Raw genomic sequence first — 17,051 nt, 5'->3', positions numbered from 1 at the left:
TTTAAAATGTGTTTCTTATTTTTGTGAATCTGTTTACATTCGGGGTTTAGTTTTAAGGGGTTTTTTTTTTTTTTTGAAGTTTTTCATTTTGGGGAATATGTCTAGTTTGTCAGTTACGGGATTTATTTGTAAAAGTTCACATTTTTTGATTGTTTTTTTTTTTGTGCTTACGTTTTGGTGTTCATCTCTGTGCATTTTGCTAAATATAGACCAAGGTTTCGCAAAGTTTTTCTTAATATAATACATGCTAGGGGCGTGGGTGTGGGTGGGTGTGGGTACTTTGGAAGGAAATGTACTTTGAACTGGTAAACTCTACTACAAAATTTAGAAAAGTGCCTGTTTTGAATGATAGCTAAGTTTCCATTCTTGCACTGATTACATTATGGTAAATTAAGTAAAGAGGCATTCAGAAATGAAAGAAACAAATCTTCTCCACACCGTGACACTAGGCAGAATGTTGGATCTGTTGGCTGCAAGGATGTGTGCAGCACACATAAAAAACAGGTGGAACCATCACACCCGCCATCTTGACTTTTTTGACCACGCTGTGCAGACACCTCTGATTGGCCGCTTTCTCATCAGTTTATGCCGTTGTTGGCCCGCCTGTCTCTCCCCACTATAAGCACCCACCAGGGAGGGGGGAAAAAAAACGATTGTCAAAAGTTTGCAAGGGGAAAGAGCAATGGTAATTGTTGCAGCAATTCTCTTCAAAGGAAAAAAGAAAATATTTTATTTTTGCACTCAAGTCAAACAAATTTATTATCAGATAAACTTCCCTGGATCTCAGTCCACTTCATCGGTTTCATGGTTTGATGTTCCAAAGGAGAGATTCTTGAATTCATTCCTTTTCTGTTTTTGCCCGATTGTTGTCATAAACTAACCAACAATCTGCAAAGCACCAAACCACAAACCACAGACACATTCTTTGCCCTTGGTCCAGTCCTGTAAGGCTACCGAACTACCTGGATTTCTAGAATGAATTTTATTGCTAGCAAGGTAATGTAACAGACTCTTGAAACAGACAGGCAGAAGGCTGGCAGAGCGCATCCATGAACACCAACGAGCAGTCAGAAGACACGATGAAAACTCCTTAATCTCACCACACATGGACAAACATAACCATCTTTTCAACTGGGAAACTGTCAGCATCTTAGACCAAGCTAAATCCAAACATGTGAGGGAATTCTTGGAAGCTTGGTATTCAGACAAGGCAGCCTTCAACAGGCACATAGAGATAAACAACATCGACACACTATTCGAAAGAGACAATAGAAAAGAAAACAAAGGACCAGAACATCTCCTCACCAGCAATCATCACCCAGATAAGCAGAGATTACCACCAGGCACACAATCAAGCAGCGAACAATACCCCAATCAAGGAACTACCAGAGGAACAAAACCAAACCCCACCCCCACCAACACCAGCACGGCATGCCACAGTATATAAACAGAGAGCAAACCCCATCCCGTTCTAGCACTGAAGATGTTACCTAGCTGGGTAATGAAACGTTTGCAAGAAAAGAACCAAGCTCAGAGAACCCCAAGGACTCCGCAGACTCTTGAAAGCCTACCAGAGCAAGTCTCCAGATCAACTTATACCTAGCACAATGAAGGCAGAGTTACTCTGGATTTCTTTTGCACACTCCTCCCTCCCTAGACTAAATAATCTTTTCTCTAATAGTCCAACTTCCACTTCGGTGTTCCAAAGTCTGGCAGTCATTCCATCACACTCTGATCTTTGTTTTTCTTTTCCCAATGACATTCAAATATGGCTTCTGCATGCACTGAGCATGCTCAAATGCTCATCATGCTGTTTCTTAAAGGGTGGGCATGTCTCTTTTTGAGTTTTTCTCCACCTATAGCTGTGTGATTTTTTTTTTACTGGCAAAGTAAGGGGCTGAGGGGATTTTCCTCAGCCCAGTTAATTTGAGTTTTTTTTTTTCATAGTGACCAGAAAATAAAGCAGGGATTTCTGAGATACAAAGCTTGTGTTCTATCCCCCAAAAGACAGGGGTGGCTTGAAGAGTGAGTCTGAAATGTTTGAATAAAGTAGATGAAGAGCTCCAAATTTTTTCAGAGGGTTTTTCAAACAGCATGGAGTGCCATGAGTTAATCTTTCTTATTTATTCATTCATTCATTCATTCATTTATGCATGCATGCATGCATGCATGCATGCATGCCTTCAAGTCACTCTGGACTCCTACAAGTCCCTGTAGTTTTCTTGGCAAGATTTTCAGAAATAGTTTGCCCTTCCTTCTTGCTAGGGCTGAGAGAGGGACTGGCCCAAGGTCACTCAGCTGGCTTTGTGCCTAAGGCAGAAATAGAACTCAGGGTCTCCCAGTTTCTAGCCTGGGGCCTTCACCACTACACTAGCCTGGTTCCTGAGCCAATCCTAGGAGAGTGCCAAAAAAAAAGAAAAAAGAAAAAAAAAGCCAATTGATCAGTGCTGTATTCCAGTTACTGGAAGTCCTAATGGAGCAAAAATCCTGTTGTTCCCACTCTGTTCCATGTTAAAAAAAAATAGCGCTACCTTCACATTTCCAGAAGCTATGTATGCCTCTGTCTGGCAGTTTGCAATAAACAAATAAAAGTAAAATCTGAGCGCTTGCTCTAAAACAGTGGAATTTCTTTTTTTTATATATGATTTTTATCGAAACTTCTAAGAAAGAAGATACAAACGAATAAAACGAATATGAAGTGAGAGAGAAAAGAAAACAGAGAAGAAATCAAAGACAGAGCAAAAAGTGCAAGAAAAGGAAAAAAAGTCGAAGGAAAATAGAAACAGAAGAAAAAAGATACAAAGAAGTGGCTTCTGATATTCTTCACAGCGGTTATAATACAATTGACTCTCTTCTTTCTATAATCTATCCTGTCTAATCATCAAAGCCATAAATCACAAGTTCATTTTTTTCATTTTTACACAAAAAGTCCATAAGAGGTTTCCAGTCACCAATAAATGTAGATAATGTCTTTTCTCTAATCAAAGAAGTTTTGCCATCTCAGCAAGATTTGTCAATTTCACCAACCATTCCTCCATAGCGGGTAGTGTTGAATCTTTCCACCTCTGTGCTTACAATAATCTTGCCACAGTACTCATATACTGAAATAATCTTCCATGGCTTTTTTCTAACTGTTTATCCATTAATCCTAAAAGGAAAAGTTCTAACTGCAATTGAATATTAATTTTTAAAATCCTCTCTATGAAAGTATGCATTTAAACCCAATTTTTTTTTAGTTTTTTGACACGTCCACCAAGCATGATAAAATGTCCCTTCATGTTGTTCACATTTTCAACATACATTTGAAGTGCCTTTATGCATTCTACATAATTTCTCTGGCATCCTGTACCAACAATACATTAATTTATAAAAATTCTCTTTGAGATCATAAAACAGTGGAATTTCTGAAGCCGCCCAACCATCGTTCCCTTGTTGCCTTTGAAAGTCTATCGTGAGCTCTGATGGTGAAAGCAGAGCAAAGCAATTTTCAGTAGCTGTAATATGATTGCATTTGCCACAGTAGACAGAGGGAAGGAGAAGGGGGGAAATAAATTGTGAGTCCTTCGATCCATGGGACAGGTAAAATGAAAGAAACAGCCCAACCCTTTGCCCCTGAAGAAGAGATGGTTGATCTGAGGAAGTTGGCCTGCAGCCCAAAGAACTCCCAAACCAGTTTATGCCCCTTCACAGAATAATTCGGGCTGGATTGTACAGTGGAATCAGCAGGATGAAGTGGATTTTGTAGTAGTAGACACACACATACAGACACACACACACACACAGATAAAAATCTGTTGCGGTGGAGGAGGACCTGTGAAGCTCAGAAGCCATCTTTCCCCTTTAAGGACCTATGAGCAGAATATTGTATCAGGCAGTTGGATGAGGGCAGAGTTCTAACCAAAGGAGAAAGAGCTGCTTATAAGGTCTGCTGCACAGAGTTTTAACATAGCAAATGGAACTGGGGGACTTTTTGCAATTTTAGATGCAACTGAGCCAGAAATAAATCGGCTCACTTGCTGAACACAGTAGTATGGAGCTAATTCTAGGACTTGGGGGATGTTTTTGCAGTCTTAGATGCCACTAAGTCAGAAATGAATCCGCTCACTTGCGGAAAATAGTAATATGGAGCTAATTTTGGAACGGTGCAAACCGTCTATGCGGAAGTATCTTGAGCTATAAACAGATTGAACAAAACTGCAACAGTAAAACTAACCATTCATAAAAAGAGGGTTACAGCAGGCTCAATCAGGCCAGGTTGCAAAGAAGATGTGAGGAGCGTAGGAGTATCTGGAGATTGCTGAACTACAACTTCCATAGCCAGGGGTTTAGTTCAGCAGCATCGAACATAGATATCTTGTACAAGCCACAGTGATGTGACTGTGACAAAAACTCCAGCTCTGCATCCTGATGTCAGATACAAACATTTACAGAAAGTCTCAATGTGCTTTTCCTCATTTGCCCATCGACCCCACACACCCCTAAGCATAGGTCCCCTTCCATTCCTAAGAATATAAACCCATCAGGTTGAAATGCATGGAGTGTGTCGGTGTCTTTGAGCGTGTGAAATATACCTGGGCAGATTTTGAAAAAGGATGCAGAGGACGTGCTGTGGACCATTGGCAAGAGCAGCAGCTCTCTGCTGCTCATTAACGCAGCTTTTTTGCAACTTCCACTTGAGCCAGAAGAAAAGACGCTGCTGCTTTCTGCAGTCAGCTCATTAAAGTTAATGTGGCTTTAAAAGCAGCCACAGTATGAAAATTGGGTGGCTTTAATTAATGGTAGTGGGAGGCTCTATTCATGCTCTTATTCGGTCAGAAGCATGTCTTCCAAACCATTCAGCAAATTTAGGTGGTTGGCACCTAACATTCTTAATAAACTCTCCTTCCTCTTTCCATCTTTAAGATTCTGGTCTGCTCTTCTTTTATTTTTATTTTTGGCGTGGCCTCCAGCCATCAGGTTCCTAACAGGTTTCTCTACTTCATGACACTCCACTTTGCAGGACTGTAGGAGGCTTTCCAATATTGTTTTTCATCATGATTACTTGGAAAGCAGAACCATCAACTTCCAGTCCTGGAGCAGATCAGGCACATGATACAAAATCCAGGTTCTGTTGATGTCAGGGATGAAGGCCTATTTTTAAAAATGAATATTGGCTCACAAAAACCTCAGTGTGTTTGTAGACTCCATGCAGTCACTCTGGTTGATCAGGAACCGCACATCTCCACTTCTGAAGACAGCATAGGAACAAGAATAATCATCGGTTACTGCCATATGACTCCGAAGGCCATGTCACTTCAGGACCCGGCACAGCCGCTGTGCTCAAAACCGATCTGCAATCTCAGTTTGCCTTGGTGTATGTTGAATGCAACGACAGTGCCTTAATGCATGGTTCTCTTTGTCCTATTTGCCAAGAACCCTAAGCATTGCCCTTTCCCCCCAGTCCAGCCATGGGTTTATATTATTCACTTCTGGCTTATGGCAAGAGGTCAAATCCAAGAGATTTCTGGCTACTTAGCATAACCCTCAGGAAGAGACGTTTTAGACACTACAAATATTTCTCCACAATATTATTCTTATGCTTCTAATATGGATCAGCCTGCATTTCAGGCCTTCCTTAAAGTGAAGCCTTCTGACTGAGGAACATTATCTCAGTGCACTTGCTCAGCGAAAGCTATCAACTCAACATTGCCAGAAGAAGAACTGTTACCAAATATTGCACTGTCAATGCTTCTATTCAGTCTTCTAGCCAGGGGTCCACTATGGCCTTCTCCAGAATCCTTCACTCCATTTCACTTCCTCCCCAGTTTTCCACCTTCCATTTCCAGCAGTTCTTCAGCTTTCCAGGGCCACTGAGCATACTCCATCTTCACTATTAGGGCTATTTTGAGATTGCTCCTCCTGTTTTGACTTATAATTATAAGGTTTTGATTCCTAGACACTGGAGACTGTTATGTAAACAGTCAGCAGTGGAGTCCTTGGGGTTCTCCAAGCTTGGTTGTTTTCTTGCAGACATTGTGTTACCCATCTAGGTAACATCTTCAGTGCTAGAAGTTACCTAGATGTTACCTAGATGGGTAACGAAATGTCTGCAAGAAAACAACCAAGCTCAGAGAACCCCAAGGACTCCACAATTCAACCCTGAGCTACAGATATTCTCTTCTATTGGTAAACAGTCAGCTGCCCACTTTCCCATTATCAGTGAAGGGACCCAACTTACTATCTTACTGGGTCATAGAAAAGAAAGAAAAAAAAGTACATACTTAAGTAGTCAGGTTCTTTGGGAAAACCTGATCGATACCTTGTTATTGATCTCCCAAAGCCCAGAGAACCTGCCTACTCTGCAAATCTGGCTATTCCCTTCCAAGGAATTCTTAAAAATCAGAAAATCTATGCCCTAATCTACTTGTGGATAAATTGGTTTTAAATAGGGAACAGCTCAGTGGGTGGAATTCTTGTTACCCCATCCCTTTCATTTTCATAAACCTAGCTAAAGAAAACTCTGAGAACCCTGCTTGGAAAAGATTTGCTGCTGAAAAGCCTGACATTAAGGATCAACATTCAGCTTTGCTTTTTTTTTTTTTTAATCTCTTCCTTCTTTTTTTTCTAGATCCTCAATAGATCCAAAAGAAGCCCTCAAGTTGCAAAGAGGACAAACAGGAAGTGATCTCAGAAGTCCTCTGTCTCATAAAAGAATGTTTCCATTCCCAGTTTCCTCTTTTCTTGTTTGGTGCTCATGGGCTTAATCCCTCTTACTTCCCTTATTCAGATGGATTCAGGCATACCTTGGAGATATTGAGGGTTTGGTTCCAGACCACTGCGATAGAGTGAATACCGCAATAAAGCAAGTCACACAAATTGTTTGGTTTCCCAGTGCACGTAAAAGTTATATTTACATTATATTGTAATCTATGAAGAGTGCAGTAGCATTATGTCTAAGGAAATAATGTACGTACCCTAATTAAAAAAATTGCTTAACATAAGACAACAGTGAAGTTTGCCACATCGACTGACTCTTCCTTTTGTGAAAGATTTCTCTGTAGCCGGCGATGCTGTTTGATAAATGCAATATCTGCGAAGTGCAATGAAGCACAGCACAATAAAATGAGGTATGCCCATCTTCCTATATCGTTGAAAAGAAAAAAAGGAAGTGTGAAAGATACTGGAGAGGAGGGGAATACAATCTGGCCAACCCTCTAGCCCATATATGCAAATTCAGAAACAATTGTGATCATTTAAATAGAAAAATAATACATTTTAATATTGTGAGGAAGACGGGGGCCTGCTGATCTGTACCCTTAAAGTGGCCTGGTGGACAGTTGAGTAAACCCAGGATTGCAAGTGGGTGTCTATGGACACAGCGCGAGGGTCTCAAAAATCTGTAAGATGTGTCACAATTACCATCTTGCATATTTTGACACTCCCCTCAGATGCCCCCAAGATGTCCTGGGCTCTTTACTCTGAAATAATTTTTTTTTTAATTTAATTTTTTTAGAAAGCCAGACAGTGCCCACGGGACTCAAACTGCCAGTAAGTAGCAACTGAAGCAGACAAGAATGTCAGTGTGGAGGAACGTTAGGCTAAGCTGCCTCACTATGAAATGCATTTTAAAAAATCACTAAAACCCCAAACTCCCTTAAGGTTTCAGGCAAGAACAAGTGGGTTTTTAGCAGTCTTAGGCAAGATCACACAAGATTTCCGAGTTGAAATTCCATGGGTTTGGGGGACTTTAAACATTGTTATTTGATTTTGGGATCCCCACGTCACTGTAAAAAATCATATATTAGTGCTTAGCCGCTAAAACAAACTCCTAAGTCCCTGAAAGGGAGAACAGTTCTCTGTAAAGTAGGACACACAATGTTACTGTGTGAAAAAAATAATCCCAAACCCCTTCGGGAATGCCTCTGAATGGGCAAAACTGTTTCCCTGCCTCGAATGGAAAGGATCATTCAGCTTTTCCAGTGTGCTGGACTGACTCCGTATCAGGCACTCTGTATCACTGTGAAAAGCTATTTTCACTCACGAAACAGAAAATCTCCTTGTTTCTCCCTGTGTTTCTCCCTGTTTTGAGTAGCACAGATAGCAAAATGCTCATTTCAATAGCCGATGATTTGCTATTCTTCCTTGACCCCAGTGCTGTTGCCCAAGGAAGTTTCTTCACCCTGCCCAAGGTTAGGGCCAGCCCCAAAAGGCAGGTAACGCACCAGTAGAGGTTGCATTACTGTACATTTTAGCACAAATTAAAAGTCATTTGCAGAGGCTTTTGTAAAAGCAACTGGGCTGAATTTATGTCTCTTAATCACGTTCTCTGTATCAGCTTCCAGAATTGCTTCCTTGTATTTATTCTGTGGGTGGGTGGCTGTAAATATGTTTACCAAATAAAGAATCATGTTTTTCTAGAGCACGTATGTTTACTGTATTTTCACTGCTTGCTCTGAACTGCTTTGTGTCTCTATATTTAGGAGAAAAGACACTATAAATGCTTTAACTGACTCCATATAGTCATCTTTGCTTATATTCTACATTAAAACACCTTATACAGCTGCCTTCCCAAGCATTCTGCTTTCTAGATATGTGGAATTGCAATTCTCAGTGTCCCCCAGCATTCCATTATAGTTTTTTGGGCTGATAAACGTAGAGGTCAAGACCTCTGGTGGATATTACGTTGGGGCAAGACGGATCTAATCGGTTCATAAATCTCACATGGCTTCTCCGGCTTGGTTTTCAGTTCTGTAAAAGAACAATGAAGGTGATAGATACGGTGAAGGTCATGATTTCCCTTTTTTTTTTTTTCTGGAAAGAAACAGAAGCGAGAGTTTCCTCTGATGCAACTTTTCATTTGACTAAAAAGTTGCATCTGCTGGAACAGCCAACCAAAGGCACTTGCGTTCATTTGCTTGGAAGTAAACTTCATTAAACTCTGAAGGATATACATTTGAGTAACCATATGATGTATGGAGATTCACAATCCGTGGCCAAGTCCTCTGTGTATTCTCTCTTGAATGGCATCATGCTTTACCCATACAGTGCATGACGTCTCAAATCTTACATTGCAAATGGTTGCTTCAGTTCTGCTTTCTGGGGAAAAAAAGCCAAAGAAGACTGTAATGAACTTCCACTTTAGAAAGATGGAAGGAGAACTCAGGAGCTCCATGCTTGCAGCTTCTGCCATTATAACCACTAGTTGGTGAGAAACATCTTCCTTAGAAGCTTTGTTCAGGTGTTTGAATATTCAGAGGGCACAGGGGAGAAGAAGATGCCCAGCCCAGTCTCTTTTTCAACTAATGGCATTCAACGGAATGGGAATGCTATGATTTGCATGACCAGGAACCCTGTGTGATCAAAAAACACTATAGGCTCATCTTCACATCCCACTCATGAAGGTACAGAGATGCCCTGCTAGTTGTTTTTAGAGGACATCTAAGCCCACCGTAGAGGCCAACTACATTCATCCTTAGCTGTTCAAATTTACATAATGATTTTCCTCTTCTCTCAACACAGTCTTTTCTTAGAAACATTGGAAGATGCTTCACTGACAACGTTGATAGAAATGGTGACAGAAGCTCAGATCTGCCCAACTCCCATTGGCCATTTTCAGGTGCTATAGGCCTGATAGCTCTGGTTTCCCCTTGTAGTGCATCTCAGAGGTCTGACGATACTGGAAAGGAAAATGTGGCCAAAACGAACCTGGATGATAGATCAGTGGGATGGAGGATGAGCCTGGGATGAAGCAGGAGAGAGCTGTCTTGATGCTTGGTGTCAGCTCCTTCCTGCTTCATCCTGCCCTCTCCTCCTCTTTCCTGATCTCCCAGCCAGGCAATATTTTGTTTTTCAAAAGACTGATAGATCCATGTCCAGAAATGGCTTGAGTGATAGATTATCTGTCACTCAGGCACCTTGAAAGATGAACCAAAGCCTCTGTCCTAGGGAACTGTCCATACTTGCCCAAGTCTGCCCCACCACAGTTTAAGGAGGATGATTGGTGGTGGCTTTTCCTACTGGGTGGTGCTGCTGTCTGGGAAGCTTCACTACTGATCCAGATTATTCATTGTTCATTAGGGTAATACAACTTATGCTAGTGTACTTTTCTGCTCACAGTAATGTGGCTGAACAAAGGCACAGTCTAGGTCAGTGTTTCTCAACCTTGGCAACTTGAAGACGTGTGAACTTCAACTCCCAGAATTCCCAGCCAGCCATGTTGGCTGGGGAATTCTGGGAGTTGAAGTCCACACATCTTCAAGTTGCTAAAGTTGAGAAACCTTGGTCTAGATACTAGGATGAGATGAGTCCTCCTCATTGAGCCCTTGAAGTCACAATCAGCGTTTGCACTTGTAGGCAATTTTGATATATCCCTATGCCACTGGCATGCATCTATGGATAGGAAATAGGCTGTTTCAAGGCAGTGAAAGTGGCAGTGCACCACTGTCTTGCACCTTGGTTTTCTTGGAAGAGATTCTTGTCCCACCCTGCCTTGCAGTTTCTGGTACTTCTTTATAGCAGTATGCAGACAAGATTAGAAACACAAATGCAGAACTGGTGGCATGCTAGCATTAGGAGTTTGGAAGACAACAGAGATTTGCTACCATGACAAACACAAAGGCACACACTGGGAGGCCCACAGTTCTCTTAGCTCAGCTATTGGCCAGAAAGGGCAGGCACTGATGGACTGGACCTGGCAGTTCTCTGCTGAGTGTATAGATTCACAAACACACAGTATAATAAACATGCCCATGTTCCTAGTGTCCTGATGTCCACATAGATTGGAAATTAGTCAACCCAGCCTGTTTAAATTATGTTCAGGAAGGTTGAAGAACAGAAAGACTAGTCATCTGGAAGACCTTTGCGACTCCCTTAAGCTTTAGCATTTTCTGGTTGTTGTTGTTCAGTCGTTAAGTCGTGTCCGACTTTTCGTGACCCCATGAACCATGTCACGCCAGGCCTTCCTGTCCTTCACTGCCTCCCTGAGTTTGCTCAGTTTCATGCTCATTGCTTCAGTGATGCTATCTAACCATCTCAACCTCTGCCGTCCCCTTCTCCTTTTGCCTTCCATCTTTCCCAGCATCAGGGTCTTTTCCAAAGAGTCTTCTCTTCGCATTAGGTGACCAAAGTATCCGAGCTTGAGCTTCATTATCAATCCTTCCAATGAGCAGTCAGGGTTGATTTCCTTGATGGGTCCAGATGCCATGATCTTAGTTTTTTTAATGTTGAGAATTAACATTAGCATTTTCTGGTAGCTCTTCTCAAAACCTCATTTGTGCTCTCATGTTTGTGTACTTTGTTAATTGACTAGGAGACTGGAATTCTTGTTTGGCCAGCTGAATCTATGATTTCCTATCTTCTACTGTTTCCCATCTCATTCTACATTTGTCTTACTCCTGAGCTTTCAAGCTGGGTGGAAGAGATATCTGGGCCCTTTTCTTGTCTAAGCTTTTCCTTGAGGAGCGGCTGTTGTGGGCAAGGTGGCTCTCAGGCCCACTGGAGCAAAACCTTCACCAGGTGTGAGCCCACAGCTCTTCTGTTGTGGTGGGCACCACCCAGCTCGATTTCCGCTCTGCAAAATTTTCCCTTCTGTTCAAAGAGCTCAAGTGTCTTTCTGTTCCAGCCCACTTCCCCTTCATTCTGCTATGTCCCACAGAGGGCTCTGAAGGATTCACAGCATTTTCTCTTTCTTCCTGATGCTCATGAGACAGAGATTTTGTCTTAGGAGAACTGGCCTTCTGGAGGAGCAAAGTAACTCTGCAGCAGATTATGGATGTTCTGAAAAGTCCATGATTGATTGATTCATTGATTGGCTTGTTTTCTTGGCTGTCTATGCTTTTCTTGGGAGTCTTCTCCAATACCAAGGCTCGAAAGTGTCAATACTCTTCCTATCCTGCTTCTTCAAAGTCCAGAAAAGGCCATGAATGGTTATTTATTTCTTTTGCCTTTGTTGGGAGGAAAGATATTTTAGGATCTTCTCCCTGAATGCCTAGATAGCTCAGCTGGCTATGTGTATTGTCTAGTGCGGTCTGGGGTTGAGACACCATTTACTGTTTTAGATTTCAATATCTTGGTCCAACCTTGTACCCTAATGCAGCCTTGTCCCCAACCTGCTGCTTAATGTAGTCTCGAACTACAATACTCATCAGCTCCAGCCAACCTGGGTTGTGTTGAGAAATGGTGGAAATTGTAGTTCAAAACATCTGGAAGGCACCAAGTTTAAAGTTACAGTGAGTGTAATGGTATGTCGGAATGACTTTCGGAGATGGGGGGAAGAGACGCTGCCTAGGGAACGATCAGATAAGAGAGGGCGTAGCCCACAGCTGCATAATGGGCAGAGAAAGAGAGTCAGAAAGGAACCTCACTAACTTCTCAGGTGGTTAAAAAAGACGGTGGAATATTTGTACTATCAGACTTGCAAGATTCTGTTAGTGTAGCCTTACGATAAAGTCAAATTAGCTCATCTGGTCAGGTTTCCTGTCTGATCTACAAGATTCTTTATTTCCTGTCTGGTGCTTTACAAGATTCTTTATGGGTCTTGTCATCAAATCAGACGGGAATATGTTTGTGTGCAGTTTAGTATATAATGCTTAGTGGAGAGTACAGCTTTATCGATTAGTGTATTAATGGGCAAACTGACAAAGGAGCAGGGCCTGCAGGGGATAAGACAAGAAGGAGTCTCAGCAGCCCCTCCTTTGGGGAGAGTTGTCAGGCCTAGTCCAAGGAACTCCAAGAGACCATGTAAATTCAGTCCAGCTATGTTTATTAGCTACAACCTCTAGCAAGAATCTTCCCAGACTCAAACCCCAGCTCCCAAAGTCCTCCGGCCACAACGGTGTGAATTCCTCAGGGAGGTGCCAGTCTCATCCTTTTGTTCCTCCCACACGGTTCTGGTGAGCTAAGAAAATGCTTATCTCCCTGAGCTTGGCCTTCATAATTCCATTCCATCACAGAGTGTCTTCTTCCCAAATTATATGACCCCAATTAACATATTCACCTCTGTGCTACTCGGTCTTGCTTCTCTGGAGGTTCATAACACCATAGAATCATGGAATCATGGAGTCATAGACTCCCAGGGTTGGAAGGGATCTTGGAGATCTTCTAGTCCAACCACCTGCCCAGGGCAGGAATTTTCATAATACTTGTCTAACCCTTTGTTTGGAAACCTCCATTGATGGAGCCTCCATGACTCTAGGAAGCGGGCTGTTCCACTGCTTAACAGTTCCCACCGTCAAGAAATTTCTCCTTTTTTCAAGTTTTACTCTCCCTCTGTAAAGCTTACACCCATTGGTTCTTGTCCTAATGTCAGGAACTATGGTCAATACATCCATATCCTCTTTCCTGTGACAGCCCTTCAAGTATTGGAAGGCTGCTATCATGTCTCCCCTTAGCCTTCCTTTCTTTAGGCTAAACATACCGAGTTCCTTTAACTGCTCTTTATAGACGTTAGCTTCCAAGCCCCTCGCATCTTCATTGGTCTTCTTTGTACTCTTTCCAGTTCCTCAGTGTTCTTCTTGAGTTGTAGTTCTCAAGCTGCCTCTTCCTTCTCTCTCCCAACCATTGGAATCAGCCCAATAAAGTCCCCTTGTCTCAAGAGAACAATCACCTGAAAAGCAAATCTCATTTAAGTTTCAAACTGCCGAACTAGCTTGAAGGGGAAATTTCTTTGAGGTAAATTTTGACCCCAGAAAAATTTCCAGTCCACATCTCTGCATATGGTGTGAAATCAGGTTTGTAACTGTGGATGTGGGTATGAAACAACTCCTAGGTGTTGAATCGAGCTGTCCAACCAGCTATGTGTGTTGTTAGTTTAGCTATGCATAACTCTGTTGCTAGGAACAAGTCTTTCCCCTGCCGATCTACCTGCTACAGAAACTGAAACCCCTGGCAGAAACGACATCTTACTCAGAGGACTGGATCAGGGGTTTTCAAACTGTTTGGTGGAACCCTAACTTTCTGTGAGAACATGATGGGCTTTCAGAACAGATTAAGTGGGGTGGGGAGTTCATTCCAACACAGCCAACTTTCTATCACTAGAGTTTGCCTCTTGGCCAGGGAATCCAATATTTTTTTTCTTAACAGGTTTTGTGGCCTGAAAAGTTTGAAAGTCCCTGGATTAGACAACGTCTTTCATCCTACCTGAGATGAGCATACTAGAGGTACAGACTGTGTGATCATATTTTAAATCATTAGTTTAATGGCCTTGATGGACAAGTCTTGATCTATTTGATCATTGCACATAGTGAATTCTACTTTGGATGGGATATTTTGCATTCAGTGTACATATTTTTATTATTGAAATTGTACCCTTTCTGCATATATGAACACACACAGAAGCTGCTTAAAGCAATTAAAATATGAATGGCAAAATACAACGATAAAATCTGTACAGTTGCAATCAAAATGAAAAAATAATAATAAAATTGGTAACATTAAAATAATTATTAAGTTTGGTGAAAAAGAAGCATTTTCACTATTTTCCTAAATACTGGAAGAGTCCCACAGGAGAAGGCTCTTTTCAGCATGCCAAACAGATGAGCAGAGCTGGAAAAAATGCAAAAAGGGGGATAAAAAGGAACAGGGATTTCAAACAGTAATATAATAGAACATAATTAACTTTTGGCATTCATGGCCACAAGACTTGGGGATTACCACTAACTGGGATTTTTCTAAAAGGGAAGTGGATAAATTCATACTGAAAAGATCTATCAAAGTTTATTGGTCCTGAAGATTCAGTGTTGCCTCTGATTTGAGGGCAGCCTGACCCCCAATACCAGCTGCCAGGGAATAACAATAGGAGGGTCTATGCCTCTGTCTCCTGTGTGCAAGCACCTCAGACCTGGTTAAGTCACTGAGAAACCAAATGCTGGACTAAGATGGGTCTTGGCTTGATCCAAGGGGGAAGTTCCCTTATATTCTGGCAGCAGGGATATCTTCAGGAGCCCTGTCCTGCTGATCTAAGTGATTGATTATGTACCATTAAGTTGATATCGACTCTTAGTGACCACATAGATTTTCTCTACGATAATCAGTCCCCAACCTGGTCTTCCAGGTGCCCTCATCACCACTGTAACTGAATCTATCTGGCTTGCTGTTGGTCATCATCTTCTTCTCTTTTCTTCCATCCTTCCCAGTGTTATAGAGAGGGAGAGCAAGGTCTTGCATCCAAAGTATGATCCTTTGAGCCTGATCCTTTGTGCTGTGAAAGAGAACTCTGGCTTTATTTGTTCAGTGATCCGGGTCTTTGTTTTCTTGGCTATCCATGGTATTCTCGGGAGTTTTCTCCAGAACCAACGTTCACGAGCGTCAATAATCTTTCTATCCCGCTTCTTCAAAGTCCAATTTTATTTTCATAGAGTGTCACGGGGAACACTATGGCCTGCATGATTCTAATCTTTGTAGGTTTAAACACTTCACTGCATCTGAATATCTTTTCCAAAGCCTTCATCGTCATCCTACTAATGTGCTAGTGTACAATGTATTTCTTGACTGTTGGTTCCTTTGTTGTTGAGAGTATAAATGCAGAAGATCAATATCTTCATTGTCAATTCTAAAGCTGATTGCTGTTCTTTTGCATCGGTGGCTGGAGCATAAAGACGTATTTGAGATGGTTACTTTCCTGGGCCCCTCCAGGTGATCTTAAGAGCCAATTCACAGTTTGGATTTTCTGGTCTGAGTACAAAACAGAACTGAGTTTAAAGGAGGAAATGGACAGCAGGGAGGTTCTAACTGGGAAATGCTTGATTCATATCCAGAAATACTGGAGTGAGAAGCAAAAGATTTGTTGCTTCCAGGGAACAGAAGATTGGTAGTTTCCCCTAGGCCCTGGGAGGTGCATCTAGTTCCTGCTAAATGCAAGGTCCCTGCCCTTTGCTAGTTACTGCAGGAAAACCCTGCATTTTAAGTATGCACATGGCATTTATGGTTAGCTGCATGCCGCTTATGCAATTTGCCCTTAAAACGTGAGTGCCCCACATCTGAGTTTTGGTTCTGAACTGCTTTTTTATTCTGTTTTTAGTTCTGTGTCTTTTATAATTTCAAAGTTTTAATAATAATTTGTATATTGTTTTTAACGTTGTACAGAGCCCAGAGTCACTGGACAGTGAGATGGGCAGCTATATAAATATGACAAATAAATAAAATGAATAAAATATGGTCAGTCATCATATTAAAGGGTTGTCCACAAAGTCTCATTGATATTATTGTGTCATTGATTGCATTGTAGCCAAGTGTAGTCCTGGCTATATCTCACTTCTTTGTTTTTCATATTCTGGTTAGTAAACAGTGTGGTCTTCTGACTGAAAGTGTCCAGTCTCAGTTCACTGATCCCTAAAAGTTAATCTGCAGTTGATTCTTTTCGTATTTTGCACTGCTGAGCTTTCCCATGCCCGTGCTTCTTATGCTCCATCTTTCCACTTTAAGTCTATCTTTTCAGTTTCAGTTTTTATTTTTCTGCATGGCAACAGGCTTTAACCTAGAAACACCATAAGTACTCTGAAAGACCCTAAGATCAATTCAGTAGCATGTTGAGTGCCATCTGACTTGAGGGGCCCATTATTCGACGCTGCATCATCAATCACTTTACCTTGTCTATCAGTGTGGCTTTCTTGATAAAATACAGGAATGGCCTTCTTCAGCACAGTATGAGATGATGCCTTTGCCACTGGCACTAAAGTGATGTTCTACCTCCATCCTCCTTCTATAGCACTGCTGCCCAGTATAGGTGCCTGCTTGGTACAGGTGAGCATCTGGGATGACCTTCATACCTTGGGTGACTCTGCTGGATTCTATATTCTGGGTATACACTTCTGGCATTCTTCACTCATCCCTCCCAGGAACACCCCCCGCCACAATCAGGCAGCACAGCAGGACTTAGGGGGGTGATCTAAATAATATGGCAGACTGGTAGTGGGGGAGACAATCCCTCACTTGCCTATGGAGGGCCTGGGACAGTCTCTTCCAAAGAAACATAGAACGTTGCCCAGGAACAAGATTGGTCCAAGCTTCTGAAGATCTACTTAAGTATTAAGGGCACTGGGAGAGCTAGTTTGGTGTAGTGGTTAAGGTACCAGGCT

The sequence above is a fragment of the Python bivittatus genome, unplaced genomic scaffold, assembly GCF_059951505.1.
Source record: "Python bivittatus isolate LINGU-HERP-01145 unplaced genomic scaffold, Pbiv_v1 ctg000750_np1212, whole genome shotgun sequence".
Classification (NCBI taxonomy): Eukaryota; Metazoa; Chordata; class Lepidosauria; order Squamata; family Pythonidae; genus Python; species Python bivittatus.
This window is presented reverse-complemented; position numbering follows the sequence as displayed.